Consider the following 16526-nt stretch of genomic DNA (forward strand, 5'->3'; position numbering starts at 1 on the left):
GCTACGAACATATCTACTACTTGCTTTGCCTTACTGAGACTTCTTAGGAAGATTTTTGTTATTCTTCCAGCACTGGCTAGAAGACTTATTGTGCAAGCTGTTATTCTTTCAAGGCTAGACTACGGGAATGGCCTTTTTCTAGGTTCCCCAGTATATGTTAAAAATAAATTACAAAGAGTTCAAAATGCTGCGGCTCGTTTACTACTGAACATCCCAAGAAGTTCTTCTGTGAAAGCTGGATTGGCCTCCTTGCACTGGTTGCCTGTTGTACAGCGGATCAAATTTAAGGCTCTATGTCATATCCACAGGTCTTTGCATGATATAGGACCTATGCTACTTAGGAACTTGGCCACTTTTTATAGGCCGAATAGAGATTTGAGATCCACTACTCTTGCTTTAGTAACTGTACCAAAAATAAAGAAAGCAAGATGGGGTGGGTCCTCTCTGATGTTTTTAGGAGCCAAATTGTGGAACTCGCTGCCTCTTAATCTTCGGCTGATGGAGCAAGAACTGGAATTTCGAAAGGCCTTGAAAACTTGGTTATTCTAGGTCCAGTTGTTTTTATTCCTTTCTTGTTGCGTATCACTCTCTTCCCCTCTGTGGTTAGGGTTTAGTAGCGCTGGGAAACCCGAGGGTAGCCATGCTCTCTATAAATTGTGTAACATAACATAACATGATGGAGCAGTGGATAATTAATGTAGCCATAACTGTTTGAGTTATGTGGGTGTGTAGCCTGCCCTTGCTTTAATGTGCAGGATATTCATATGCCACATAACACTTAGGGGGTCATTCCTACCCCGGCGGGCGGCGGGCGCCGCCCGCCAGGCGGTGACCGCCAAAAGACTGTACCGAGGTCAAAAGACCGTGGCGGTCATTTTGACTTTCCCGCTGGGCTGGCGGGTGACCGCCAAAAGACCGCCTGCCCGCCCAGCGGGAAAGCCCCAGCAACGATGAAGCCGGCGGAGTTGCTGGTGTGCGACGGGTGCAGTGACACTGAAAATCTTAATGGGGCCCTGTTAGAGGGCCCCTGAAGTGCCCATGCCAGTGGCATGGGCACTGCAGGGGCCCCCAGGGGCCCCACGACATCCTTTCCCGCCATCCTGTTTCTGGCGGTGAAAACCGCCAGAAACAGGATGGCGGGAAGGGGGTCGGAATCCCCATGGCGGCGCTGGAGGATTCCCTGGGGCAGGGGGAAACTGGCGGGAAACTGCTGGTTTCCCTTTTCTGACCGCGGCTTTACCGCTGCGGTCAGAATTGCCCCTGAAGCACCGCCAGCCTGTTGGCGGTGCTTCCTCCGTCCCCTGCCCTGGCGGTCCATGACTGCCAGGGTAGGAATGACCCCCTTAGTGGGTACATGGTTATTTTGTATGGTTGGGTATTGTGCAGGAAGTGCATAGGCAAGGATCAAGGGGAACCTCATATTAGGTATGTCTTGTGATCCAAACACGTCTGTTTAGAGTCACTATAAGTGTACATAAACTTTAAAAAACAATATGAACATATTAATTGCAGTGGCTTTGCATTATATGTTTGCCTGCCCATATATATTTAAAAAATGTGCATTACAGTACAGAATTGCAGGGGGCAGTAAAATTGTGTTACATGAGAGATTGATATGGGCAGTTATTGTGAGGCATGTTAGTAGACATAGAAACAGGGAATATTGTTGCTAGATGTGTGTTGGTGTAAATAAAGTTATGTTTAGTGACATTGGCACTTAACATTGTGATTTAAAAACCTCTCGGAAGCTGTACATACCTTATTGTTTCTGGGCCATTGTGTTGTTGTTTCTCCACCTCTGACACACAGAGGGCCGAATTTAGGAAAAGTGGCACCACAGCCAATGCAGCAGCGCTTGTCTTGCACCCCTTAGCGCCCCCTACTGCCACCTTGTGTGCGCCATATTTAATATACCGTTCACCATGGCGCAGAGTAGGGGCTTCAAAATGGATGTACTGTGCAAGATTAGCTCCAAAATGTTGGCACTAATCCTGCAGAGTACAGGCGTTAAAAATAGCCACTAAAAATGGTGCAGTGGAATTTCTTCGATTCCACTGTGCCATTTTTGCGGTCGCCCTAACATGGAATGCCCCCCTTGCATACATTATGCCTGGCGCAGTCATAATGTGGTGCAAGGGGTTACAAAGTAGCGCAAGACATGCATGTAAATCTGGTGATGCGAATTTGGACTCTTTGGGCCACATGAGCATCATAAAAAAAAACTAATATGGCACAAAGAGGCGCTAGGCCCTCTTAAATCTGGGCCTGAGAATTTTGGAGTTTTTCACTGTCAGGGCATATAAAACTTAAAAGTACATATTCATCTGTTTATTCACAATATACCCTGCTCTATGAGCTCTCTAGGGCCTACATTGGGGGTGACAAATGTAAGAAAATTGAACTTTAAGGAATGGCAAGGGAGTTATATCAGTAATTTGAATTGGCAGTTTAAAACCGCATTCATGCTGCATTAGCAGGCCTGTGACATGTTTTAAAGGACTACGTACGTGGATGGCACAGCAAATGCGTCAGGCTCACTAGGAGTATTGATTCTAGCAGCCCTGGGTATATAATATCCTACTCTATAAGGGACTTATAAGTACATTAAGTAATTTAAATATGCCAATCAGGTGCACACACCAATTTCATCATGTTTAGGTGAGTGAGCACAAGCACTTTAGCACTGGTTAGCAGTTTCTAAAGTGCACTGAGCCCTAAGACCAACAAAAATGAATTTCAGCAAAATGGCGGGAAATAGGCAAAATGTCTGGCGGAAGACCACCCTAAAACTGACAGGTCTAGCAGTAAGAACATATGGTGGTTTTGAATAAGAAACACATCTGTTTCCATCATATTAAATATACTACTCAGTTGAGCCCTCTCGCCCCTGATGGTTTTAATAATTTGCCTCCTATAGTTTACTGAAAAGAGTTAAGTTCTTACATAAAAATACCTGTGCATTTGGAGACGTCAGCGTTAGTACTTAGGGGCATAGTTTTTTTCTGACACTCCGGTGGTGGTGTGCTTAACACTGCACTGTAAATATGGGCCCCCCTGCGCAGTTTTCTGTGGCAAAGGGGCATGCAATGGGTATTGCTGTGGGTGTAGCCACAGAACACCCATTGCTTTTTGACACTGCCCCAGATTTACAAGGATTCATAAACCTGAGGCAGTGCCAAACGCCACGCCATGGGTGGCATTAGCATGGCCAACAAGGAGAAATACTTTTATTTCTCTTCGATTTTGAGCAAACCACCATTAATGATTGTTTATGTGCATGAAGGATCCCTTCCTGCACATAAACAATCATTAAATAATGACAATTTGCTACTCTCATGTGTGCTGCATTCGCCCGACTGGCTGAGCCAAAAACAGAAAAATAAAACAATAGTTTACTTTTGTTCTAATATTCTGCTTCTGGCAAAGCCAGCAGTGTAGGGAGGGGAGGGTCTGGGTCACGGGAGGCGGAAGGGGGGAGGAGGGGAGAGTGCACCTATGTGTGCATGTGTGTTCGGCCGGCCGTCTGAGGCCACACACTGTCAGGAGATAGATACAATCAGGGAGGGAGACCCTATCACTGGTTCCCCACCTTTCATGTACTACGATGCATGCTTCACATACAATCAGTGGGAATAAGGAGACGGGGTATGCCATATTAAACAGATTTATAGGAAAAGCCTGTGAGCAGTCTTCTCACTGGAGTTTAGGTAAGAAGACTTACCTCACCCTGTTTTAATGCGCTACCACCAACTGTTGGTAATATCATATCCTTAACAGCAGTTGCCACTCACATCAAAAGGCATACTTCCTTGCGTGCACCCAACATTACATAACAGATTCTAATACCCTGTTTGTGAGCTACATGCTTACATCACTTATTGCACTTTAAGGAGCGCCCTGACATGGGTCTTCTGCTCAGGAAATATCTAGAAAAATAAAATTAGGATTATGTTGTGACGTTGATACACCACTTGGGACTTTCAACTGTATATGCATGTAAGCTATTAATGGCAGAGAGTCACTGTTCTGATGTGACCAATTAGAATCATGACCAATTAACCAATTAAACTAATTCCACCATTAGAATCACACGTGTAGCATTATATTCAGGGTCACTGGACACTTCCTGGCATATGTATTAACATAAAAACAATTAAGATAAATATTCTACTGAATTGAAGTACGATTTCAGTACCTAGAAAGGAGATGAAATAACCTACACACTTGCTGATGGTTTCTAGTGAAGTCTAGGAAATTGTTCAAAGCTGAGGCAGAGCTCTAACTCTGATTTTGCATTCTAGAAACTCTTGGATTCCCCATCATGTAAACTCGTCACTAACTCAAGCTGTTTCTTTACTCATATCAAAACCAATCTTAGGACTTTTGTTGTTCTAAGTGAAATTACTTTGTGTTGCTCACCTTCTCTAGCAATGATTCTTGGGGCAATTTGAAGTCCCCTAACTGGTGGCTTCTGAGAATTATTGTTGTACTGTAAAACCTCTCCTCAATATTATTATGACAAATAAGTCAGTTCTGCACAGTATGAATTTAATTTGACATATTAATAAATGTCTTACATTTGAGTTGATGGGTAGTATCATACACCAGGTTAATTGTGCCAATAAATGGTGCAACAAATAAACACTTCACAAAAGAAACAGTGCTCTTTCATTTTCATTGTCCTTCCCAAATGTATGATCTGCTAATGTATTACACAGTTTTAGTTTTAAGGAACGTTGGGCCATTAAAATGGTGGTACACAGCAATAGCTTTGAAGGGTCCACGGTTTGATGAAAGAATAAGGAACATTGAGATCACACAATTTCACCATTTGAAGAATGTGGAACTTTACACAACCATGCAACAGAAGAGACAATCTGTTCAAAACATTTATATCAATGAATTAATCCTAAAATGTAACCCATATGTGTTTAGCACAGTCATAATATTCCATATTCTAAGTCTCTGGCACCCACTGATGGCTATCAGTACATCTGCAACATTACTTCCCCATTAGAGTACCATGGTCATTGTTTTTCTCAAGGCCTCTCTTATCTCCTTGTTCCTCAGTGTATACACCAATGGGTTAAACACTGGAGTTCCAATGGTGTAGATCAGTGAGAAGGATTTGCTCAGGTTGAAAAACTCATTTGCTGATTGCACTATATAGACAAGGATGAGTATCCCAAAGTAGGCTATGACAACTGCAAGGTGGGAGCTGCAGGTTGAAAAGGCTCTCGACTTGCCTTTTGTGGATGAGATTTTCAAGACTGTAGAAATAATGTAAACATAGGAGACAATTATTGCTATAAACGGGATCAAAAATGCAGTGCATGAGAGGAGGAGGACCTCCATTTTTATCTTCGACAATTCTGAGCATGTATGTTTGAAAAGTGGTTCCAAATCACAGAAATAATGATCCATCTCATTGTGCTTCGGGAACTGTAACATACAGAGGAACAACAAATTGGTCATTGAAATTAGAGACCCTGCCATCCAGGCGCTAAGAGCCAGACGAAAGCAGCATTGCTGATCCATAAGCGTAGCATAGTGTAAAGGATGACAGATAGCCACATATCTGTCGTATGCCATTGCTGTCAATACGAAGCACTCGCTGGCAGTAAGCCATGCAAATAGGCTAAACTGTGTGAAGCACCCAGGAAGAGTAACCCTAAAGCCCTCATCCACTTCTGCACCCAGTAATGTAGGGATGATACTGGTCATGTAACCAATTTCCAATAATGACAAATTTCCCAAGAAGAAGTACATAGGTGAGTGAAGGTGAACATCAGTGGATATTGTGATGAGGATCAAGCTGTTCCCAGTTGTACTAAAGATGTAAATGGTGAGGAAGAACAGGAATAGGAGGGCCTTCAGCACTGGAGGCATCTGAAATCCCATTAAGAGGAATATTGTAACACCAGTGTGGTTTCCTCTGCATTCTTCCACTGTCATTTCAGCTGTCTTTTGAAAAAATATAACATTTACGAAAATGAAAATTGAAACTGGGAAGACACATACAGAGGAATACATATTTTCCAAAACTGACTGAAGTTAGTAACATTTTCCCAGTGCTTAGGGTAAAGTATGAGAACTCACAGGAGAAAAACACAGAATTATGAAAGCATTCCAGCTCATTATGCAAATCCTTGCAATGTCATAGGCTTACGTTCATGGAAAAGTGCATATTTTACCTTCAATATCTGTAATTCACATTATTTGATGTAGTTGAAACCTGACGGGCTGTTTCACCACATCCTTTGGCAGTATTTTCCCAAAATAAGATAATTAAGGGCCTGATTTAAGAAAAGTGGTGCTGCATTGAATGCAGCACCACTTTTCTTGCGCCCCTTTGCGCCCCCCCCACCACCACCATGTGTGCGCCAGATTTAAAATACGGCGCACCATGGCGCCAGGTAGGGGGGCAATAGCATCAAAATGTTTGATGCTATTGATGTACTGTGTAGGATTAGGGCCAAAATGTTGGCGCTAATTCCACAGAGTACATAGGGGCCCATTGTATTCAATGGTGTGCCCCTTTTAACACCTGCTCTGTGCAGGTGTTAAAAGTAGCCGCAAAAAATGATGCAGTGGAATCTCTTACCATTTTTACAGTCCCCCTAACAGGGAAACGCCCCCGTGCATACATTATGCCTGGCACAGGTGCAATATGGCACAAGGGGCTACAAAGTGGCACAATGCATACATTGCACCATTTTGTAAATATGGCATGGGGATTTTGGCCTCATTGAGCCACATTATCGTGAAAAGAAGACGCTAATGTGGCGCAAGGAGGTGCTAGGCCCTCTTAAATCTGGGCCTAAATACCTAAGGCACAAAGTTAAACATACATCAATAAATGTATTCATGTGTACATTTATAGCTAAAACTAGGTGCCGCTCTAAACATTTGTTGCTATTTACCATTCCTGACTATAGATTTACACCTAAATGAAATGTTGACTTACATATATCCACCTTCTGAATTCAGGGGTTGAAACCTCCAGCAATATATTTTATGAGTGTAAAGTTACTACTAGTATGTAGGTGGATACAACCACCACTGCGGCGGAGACCCCCCAATTGACAAGTATAGGGGAAAAATATATATATATATTTACAGGTATATGTTTATTAATCTTTAAAAAAGTATAACAAAATATGTGAATGATATACAATGAATACACATTAATTTAAAATGTTCATTACTTATTTAGAGCAAATAATACAAAATGTTGGAGCCCATTAACTGACATGTGCATTAAATATTAATCTAATTAAATATATAAATGTATTTAGTCAGAGGACCTGATTTAGAGATTGGAGGATGAGGATGGGCTGTCATAAGTGTCTATTTACCTGTTCACTGACTGCTGCTTCTGACATATTCCTTTCTCCCATTAATGAAGTTATACCCTATACACGACAGGCAAGCCACTATTCCATCCCCCATATTCAGAGTATAATTTTTGTAAACATAAATATGGTGGTTCATCCTCCACACCTGTGTTGGAGGGAAAGAGCATACAATAACCCCACCCATACATCAACAAAACAAATGCTATCAACATATTCAAGTTACTGCAAAGCCTGTGGCTCTATCTAGCAGTGCTGAAGGAACAACAAAAACATGTACAACAAAAAAGAAAGTAAGCGCAATGTAAAAAGCATTTTTAATGCACTACATTAACTAACAATAGCACCAAAATTAACTATATGTATTCCAAACCACATCCAACACAAACTATATCTACCAGCAATTTACCTTATCTCTGTCCCTGACTGCATCTCACACTACATCCTGATATTAAATACTCACCTAATACAATGTTACTACCCCCAAACCTATAGTCAATAAGTCAATGCACAGTTTTCACACATCTACATAGCGACAAAAAGGTATAATTCCAGCATTCTATAACTAAGCTTTTATATGTTTGAGAAACAAGTGTATACTAATAATGTTCAAAACTGGACAGTTAAACAAAAACACACAAAGACTAACGTTCATCCTACTTTGCCAACTTACCACATACTACCCAGTCATATGTTTCAACCACCTACTCCTATTACATATTTTACACTACCCAGTTACTGATATGTTATGTCTTTAAATCTGGCACAACATATCAAGTGCTGGACACACACTCACATACCAGTCATTGCACTCACTTCTGTAACCTAGATGTAGGCACGCATAATGTAATACATGAACTAAATGTGAACCCACATTTCTCAAAATATTCCTGCATTTAATCACAGAAATACTGGGGTTAAATGTTGTTTCACACTCTCCTACTCTGAAAGGCACACACATTAGGCCCTCTCAAAACACTGCCACTTTATTTAACACACATGGGAAAGAGAATGAACTACATCACCCACTTTGCAACACATAGGATATCTCAAGACTTGGAAATTAAAGTAAATGGTTAACCTAAGCTACATGTTTGAATACTCAGTCACATACAGCAAGCATTCTAACATTGTAATAATTAAATATAACTACAAGCAAACAACAGACACAAAAAGTTCTCTTAATACTTTTTATAAAAAAATAAATTGGACAACAAAAATCATCTTCCTCTAGGTCATTAAATTCTTTTAAAACAAAAATAAATAAAAAGAATAGTTTGGATGTGGGGCAGGAAAATGTATCCTATTAGAGTCTCTATATAAGTTGTCTCTGCCTTCCATGTCAGCTCATCTGTTTTACACCTAGTAAAAAGTACAAAGTTCTAAGAGCAAATGCAAAAATGCTGCTCTCGTCATTGCCTACAACTCTGCAGGTTGACTTTTTTAACCTTATTGTGCTCAGCCATTACAAAGTTGCTTCTTATAGTATAAGCTTACTGTTTACAAAGATGGAGGTTTAAGCTTAATGTCTCCAGAATGTGTTTTGTTTTGTAAATATGAGATACAATCAGAGGTCAAATGCTATAAAAACCCTAGGATTTGACCACTGATTAAGAGAGTTCTATGTGCCAGACCTATCACCAGACGTCACACCAGATTGCCAGGGTTTTTACTTTCAGTCAGAGAGTTGATTCCAGAAGCTGTACTGAAGGTGTTCTTCACCTAGAGCACATACCCTTCTTGTGCAACAGAGTTCTGATAAGGATTAGCATCAGCTAAGTTATTCAGGGGTATGCTGTGCGTTCTGACATATGCAACTCGCAAGGTATGTTTTGCTATTTAATACTATAGCTGAGGTTTAGCATGTCATTTATGAATAGCATTAGGGTTTTAGGAGGATGTCAGTAACTTGCTAATAATGTTAGAAATATTTATCTTGTTCTCTCTGACCGTGAGAACTGATTTTATTTCTGCATTGTGTGGTTACTGTAAGTATTTTATGCATCATGCTGAGGATTTTAAAAGAATTAGTTTAAACTATATGACCCTTTTCATAGTGCTATTTTTTAATATGTTAGTCATAACCAAAAGAATGATTGGACTGGCACTGTTTCCCTAAAAGTGTTTACAGGGACTGAAACTGAAAACACTGCCTGTGCAGGGTTATTCAGCAGGTTAGTGTCAGGACTCCTGTCCAACTAGTTTTCTAATTCATTTCAGACTTATTGAACTAAGGGTCATATTCATAATCCCCTTGCACCGCGGTAGCATCACTTTTTATGATGCTCCAGCAGAAAAGACTACAATATCATATCTAAGAGGCCACGCAAAGCCACTTTGCATGGCTTTGAATGCCCTCATAGATATGGAGTAAGGCAAGGCAGTGCAAATCCCTTCACTGCCTTACTCTGTGCTCGGAAGGCATTTCATGGGCATTGTGGTGGGTGTTGCCATGCAAAACCCTTGGATTTTGACGCTGCCAGGGATTTTGATGATTAACAAATGCATGTAACCTGGGGATGCGCCAAAACTTTATGCCTCCTAAGGTGAGGCATAATGAGGAGAAATATTTGTATTTCTCCTTGTTTTTTCCTCTTTCTATGGCACACATAGAAAGTGAAAAACACCTCTCAGGACTGTTTTTGAGCAGGAAGGTGCCACTTCCTGCACAAAAACAATCCTGCCGACAACATAGGCACCCTTCCACCATAATGCAAGGGTGAATGCATTGGGCTAGGCTGCCGAAATGGTGCTAGCACAGGGAGTAAGGACAGAAAAGGTGACTTGCTGGGCTCCCCTATGCCAAATCCTCATAAATGGGGGCCTAAGTCTTTGTTGTCGGTAGGTTACAAATCCAACTCATGTGGCTCTGGTGACCTCCAGCTTTCATGTCACCTCCAGGAATTGTGCTTGCCTCTCAACATTTGAACATTTGCAGCAATTTCCTCCTCTGGATATCTCCATCCTCTGAAGCAGATGAATGTCTAGGCACCTATTTATTTCGGATACACTGGGGTTTTTAGATATTTTTAGTGGGAGCAGGCCATATGCTTTTTGGAAGGGATGGCCATTAGAATGGAAAGGTGTTGGGTTAAGGGAGTGTTTGTGTGTGTGGTGCTAGTTAGAGGTTTGGAGTATTCGTGGGACAGATGAAATAGTGAATGAAGGTGGAGGTACTGGGACAGAATGAGAAATTACAGTGGCCTATCAGACTTGAAAGGGGGCAGATAGCAGAACGTTTTCGGGGCTTTGGATGGGAGGAGAGAGTGGAATGGTGTTGGGGAGAATGAGGACAGAAAGAGAAATATGGGAAGGTGTGTGGAAAGCACTGGAGTCAGCTGAGGCACTAAGGGCCAGACCTACAAGAAAGTGGCAAATGGGTTCCGAGCTGCCACTTTTCTTGCGCCACCCCTACCTCAACTAAAAACACCACGGTTGCACCTCATTTACAATATGGTGCATCATGGCGCTCGTTTCCACAATAGCATCATAATTTATGACGCTAATGTGGTGCTTTGCTGGATTAGCTCCATAGCTACTGCAGCAAATCACTGGGGAGACTCATAGGTTACTATGGGCCTGTCACTTTAATGCCTGCACAGAGCAGGTGTTAAAAATGATGGGAAAACGCTGCAGTGAAATCTTGTAGATTTCACTGCGCCAATATTTGCAGCCTCCCTGTGTGAGAATGCTCCTCTTGCATACATTATAACTGGCGCAGGTATAATGTGGTGCAAGGGGTTTCAAAGTGGCACAATGCTAGCATTGCATCACTTTGTAAATATGACACAGGGAAATGGCCTCCTTACACCAAATTAGCATAAAAAAATGACACTAGTGTGGTGCTAGGATTCGCAAGGGCCTTGTAAATCTGGCCCTAAGAGCCTGCAGCTGTTGTACACTAGTGTTGTACAACAGCTGCATACCACAGCAGATGGCAGACCTTAAGGTGATGAGGGCTGGCTTGTTGGTAAATGTAAAGAATTTTACTAATCTTCACTGATGTTTGCTTTGTTTTGTTATAATTTTCAGGGGACTTGGCTTCTGCTTGCATTTGCCTTAATATGTATTCGAGCATTTGGGTGTCAAATTGTGCTGTGCAAGGATTGCTCCTAACCCGACTGCACTTGCATAAACAACATCTTCTGTATGTAGCTTTGGATCAAAATATGTAATTTCAGTTTCATTTTCAATAGCTTGTTTGATTCTCTTAAAACTTTGCTCACGTTCATGTGAACAGTGAAATTAAACATTCTTTTTTGTCAACTCTCTCAAAGGAGCACTCACAGTGTCAAAGTCTTGTATGTATCTGGAACAGTAGGAAACATCTTGTTGGATGCAAGCAATTAACAATGCTTGTACTTACGCTGGATCTAGTGTCATGCCCCCATCAAAAATGATATGGCCTCAGAATTTTAGCTTTGTCTTATTGAATTATCATATCTCAGCATTTAGCATTAAACCTGCATTAACAAGAAAATGACTCTTGCCTGAGAGCATTGTCAAGTTCCTTCTGTGTAGCTCCCAAAAGCTATAGTTGAAAGCATTCATGGCAGGCTGTATGATACATCTAATTACATCTTGAAAAATATCTGCAGCTGTTGACACACCAAAGCTTAGGGCATATTTATGAGCCTCTTTGCATCACTCTTGCACCATGCAACATGGTGCAAAAGCAACACAAATGAAAACTGAGATTCATGAAATCACGCAAGGCTACCTTGCTTGGCCCTGCGCGGCTGCATACATTTCAAGTAATGTAACACAGCGCAAATTGCTGCATTGCATTACTGTACGCCAGGGAGGTATTTTCATAGGTGTTCCCATGTAAATCCATCGCCCTCGAGCTCTGGGACGTACAAGGCCATACACAACGCAGGACGAGCCTACCTGAACCACCGCGTCTCCTTCCACACCCCCACCAGATCCCTTCGCTCCACCCTGCTGGCCCTGGCCAACAACCCTCGCATTCGTAAAAGCAATCCTTCACCTACATCGCAGCAAAGAGCTGGAACAACCTCCCCCATCACTCACCATCTTCAAGAAGAACCTCAAGACATGTCTCTTCAGATGAGGCCCCCCCAGCACATTGAGACCCTCACGGGTGAGTCACCGCGCTTTACAAAAACTGATTGATTGATTGAAATTTTTATGCATTGCCAGATTTACAAGAACAGGTAAACCTGCAAATGTGCCAAAAAGACACACCTCCCCAGGAGAGGCATAACAAATATTTGTATTTCTTCTTGTTTTTTCCTCTTTCTATGATTGCTGTGTTCTGCAGCACACATAGAAAGAGGCACAACGCCTCTCAGGATTGTTTTTGTGCAGAAAGATGCCCCCTCCTGCACGAAAACATTCCTGCATGCAACGCAGGCATCCTTTTGCTATGGTGCAAAAGTACCTGCGTTGGCGCTAGGGGGCCCATTGTGTGCCAGCGCAGGCGAAAGGTCAGGAATTAACCATATTGCCTTAAATACAGTGCATTACTGTCCTTTCCCATTGACGCAGCGCAGTGCAGAGCATCAAGGTGATTTGCTGCACTGCACTGAGCTACTTTTTCATATATATATATATATATATATATATATATATATATATTTATTTATATATTTATTTATATATATATGTGTGTGTGCCAGCGCAGGGGAAAAGTCAGGAATTAACCATATTGTCTTAAATACTGTGCATTACTGTCCTTTCCCATTGACGCAGTGCAGTGCAGAGCACCAAGGTGATTTGCTGCACTGAGCTACAACAATATTGGCGAGGAGAAACATTTCCCCTGCGTGTGTACTGTACATGGAAGATTGGAACAGACTGTGAAGTCAATAACTTCCAAAGCGCCTTTGCGCCAACTTGTTTGTGGAAGAGATGGACTTATCTAAATTTTGGTGAGCATATGTCTCTTCATTTCATGATTCACAGCACCAATGCAACCCTTTTAATTACATAGAGGGTCCGGGGATAAAGCATTTGAACACCAACAGTTATTGTGCACAGTGGTTAAATAAGACACGAAATGGATTTCTGTGAAATAACAGTGCAGGTATTGGAGCATATGCACGAATGTTGAAGTGAGGAGAGTTGAATTATTGAAATAATGAAAATGTGAACAGATATTGGGAAGATTAATGGTACAAACTACTTACTTGTCATTGCACCAACATTTTTCGTGCCACCTGCCTTGTCTTTTCAACTGCTCACAGAATAATGAAGTTCACAGGTGTGGGATATGAAGGTATAAATCCCACAATGCCTCTGCGCACTAAAGACAGGCATTTTAAACCAGCATTGAAAAAGACTTTAAACCATTTGATAAAGACGAGATGTCAAAACGCGTCATTGAGCTTGATTTATGCTGCTTAAGAAATTCTGCCTGTCATTAAATCAACTTGCTAAAGAATTCCCCGGGAGTGCGGTGTTTTTCTCTTGTGTGATTCTATATTAAGGGTCGTGGTCTTGACCCTTACACCAGCACCAGCAGCCAGAGTGCTTTGCTTCGAAGACTGCGTTGACGTTGAAAATATATATATATATATATGTATATATATATATATATATATATATATATAGCACCTTTATTCTCCTCAAGTTTCAACTGATGATATCCTTCATTTAACTTAAGGTGAGAGAAGACGTTTGCGCCAGTCAATTGTGTTATCATGTGTGGACCTGGATGTTTTTCTCTTTCAATTGTCTTGTTTGTTTGACGCATACGCACTCAGATGCATACAGCTCCTTCACTGTCCTTTTTAGGCACTACCACTATGGAAGAAACCTGTGGTGTAGGACCAGTAGAACACTCAATAATATAATGCTTAAGTAATGATTTAAGATACTTCCCAACAACGTCTTGTCTATAAAATGCAATTTTTCTGTGTCTTTGAGCAACAAGACAGACATCCTCATTACAACGCAATTGTACTTTCATAGTCTTAAGTTTTCCTAAGCCATGAAACAATGACGGGAACTGACTTACTATTTCGTGATGAGCAGTCATTATGTAGTTCAGTGAGATCAGTCTCATATCAGCAGCTCTGCTGAAACTGAGTAAATAGGTACGTGAATGGGCCCTTGCACTTTTGCTTTCTTGTGTTTCATATTCGCTAACAATCAACCTTTACTTCTCAACTGTGTTTATGCAGCCCATGTGTACACTTTGGGTTTTGATGGTGTCAGTCGTGCCAATGTTGATGATGAAAGGTATGGAATTAGCGTGTATTTACAGTGTAATCTTAGGACAATAGTTGAATCACTCTGGTTCTTTTTCATGTCGACTTTACTTTGACTGGTATTTTTCTTCACATGCAGCCAGTCCAACGTGCGCACATTATTCTGAGGTAAATATCGACATTGCACAATCATCTTCTTCACTTTCACTTGATACTAACAAAGTTTTCAGTGATGATTTAGATGATGATCAACTTTGTTTGGTGTTCATTTGTCTCAACTAATGTGGTAATTTGACCTTGTGGTCATGCGTCAAGCGTCACTTCAGTGTTAGAAATGGGGTTTTGGTTGGCAGTCAGGTTACCCCCTGTCCAAGCAAGGACCCTCACTCTAGTCAGGGTAAAGGAGAATCACCCTCAGTTAACCCTCGCTCACTCCCTTGGTAGCTTGGCAGGAGCAGGCAGGCTAAACTTCAGAAGCAATGTGTAAAGTATTTGTACCAACACACACAGTAACCCAGTGAACCCACTTCAAAATGACACAACACAGGTTTAGAAAAATAGGTAATATTTATCTAAACAAAACAAGACCAAAATGATAAAAATCTGACCTACAGAAGTACCTGGTTAGCGTCAAAATAAAGCCGCACAGGCGAGTGTGCGTCAGAAAAGGCCAGCAAAGATTTGATTTCTCACTCGCAAGCGAGACCGTGCATCGTTCCATCTCCAGTCGGGTTGGCATGTGTCGTTTCCTCTCTCCCACAAGAGAGCGATGCGTTGTTCCCAGACGGGCACCTGCGGTCGGGGCAGGCTTTGCGTTGATTTTCCACACCCAGTGATGTTGCGTTGGAATCTGGTCACACTGTGTCAAGAAACCGCGCTGCATGGGGTCTTGCATCGTTAACAGCAGCTGCTGCGGGTGATGCGTGTCGTTTCTCCAGCCGCATTGCATCAATCTCCCAGCCGCGATGCAGGCAGAGCGTTGATTTTAGCCGCGAGGCTGGTAGCGCGTCATTTAGCAGCCACGAGGCGGGTGGTGCATCAAAATTTCCCCGCACGGCGGTCTTTGCGTGGACTTCTGTCCTTTTCCAGCAGCCGCAGCTTTCAAGGGTCCACAGACAGGTTAGGGCACCACTTGGCAGGCAGGACTCTCAGCAGAAAGCCCAAGTGCTGAAAGAGAGAAGTCTTTGTTGTCCCTGAGACTTCAACAACAGGAGGCGAGCTCAGTTCAAGCCCTTGGAGATTCTTCACCAGTGAGAAATCACAGAAAAGTCAGTCTTTGTCCTCTCTCAGGTGAAAGCAGCTACTGCAGGCCAACCCAGCAAAGCACAATTACAGGTAAACGGGCAGTAACCTCATTCAGCTTCTCCAGCTCCTCTCCCAGGCAGAGGTTCCTCTTGGATCCAGAAGTAATCTGATTTTCAGGGGTTTTGGGTGCTCTTCTTATACCCCTTTCTGCCTTTGAAGTAGGCTATTTCAAAGAGAAGTCTCTGTTGTTTTCAAGATCCTGCCTTGCCCAGGGCAGTCCTCAGACACCCACAAGGGGGTTGGAGGCTGCATTGTGTGAGGGCAGGCACAGCCCTTTCTGGTGTAAGTGACCACTCCTCTCCTCAGTCCAGATGACCCATCAGGATATGCAGGCTATACACCAGCTCCCTTTTTGTCAACGTCTAGAGGAGAGGTGCAAACAGCCCAACTGTCAAACTGACCCAGACAGGGAATCCACAAACAGGCAGAGTCACAGAAATGGTATAAGCAAAAAAATGCTCACTTTGTAAAAGTGGCATTTTCAAACTCACAATCTAAAAAACAACTTCACTAAAAGATATATTTTTAAATTGTGACTCCATATTTCTATCTGCTCCCAAAGGGAATCTGCTTTTTAAGGATATTTAAAGGCAGCCCCCATGATAACCTATGAGAGAGATAGGCCTTGCAACAGTGAAAACTGAATTTGGCAGTATTTCACTATTAGGACATGTACAAGTCCCACCTTTAA

The sequence above is a fragment of the Pleurodeles waltl genome, chromosome 4_2 (genome assembly GCF_031143425.1).
Source record: "Pleurodeles waltl isolate 20211129_DDA chromosome 4_2, aPleWal1.hap1.20221129, whole genome shotgun sequence".
Lineage (NCBI taxonomy): Eukaryota > Metazoa > Chordata > Amphibia > Caudata > Salamandridae > Pleurodeles > Pleurodeles waltl.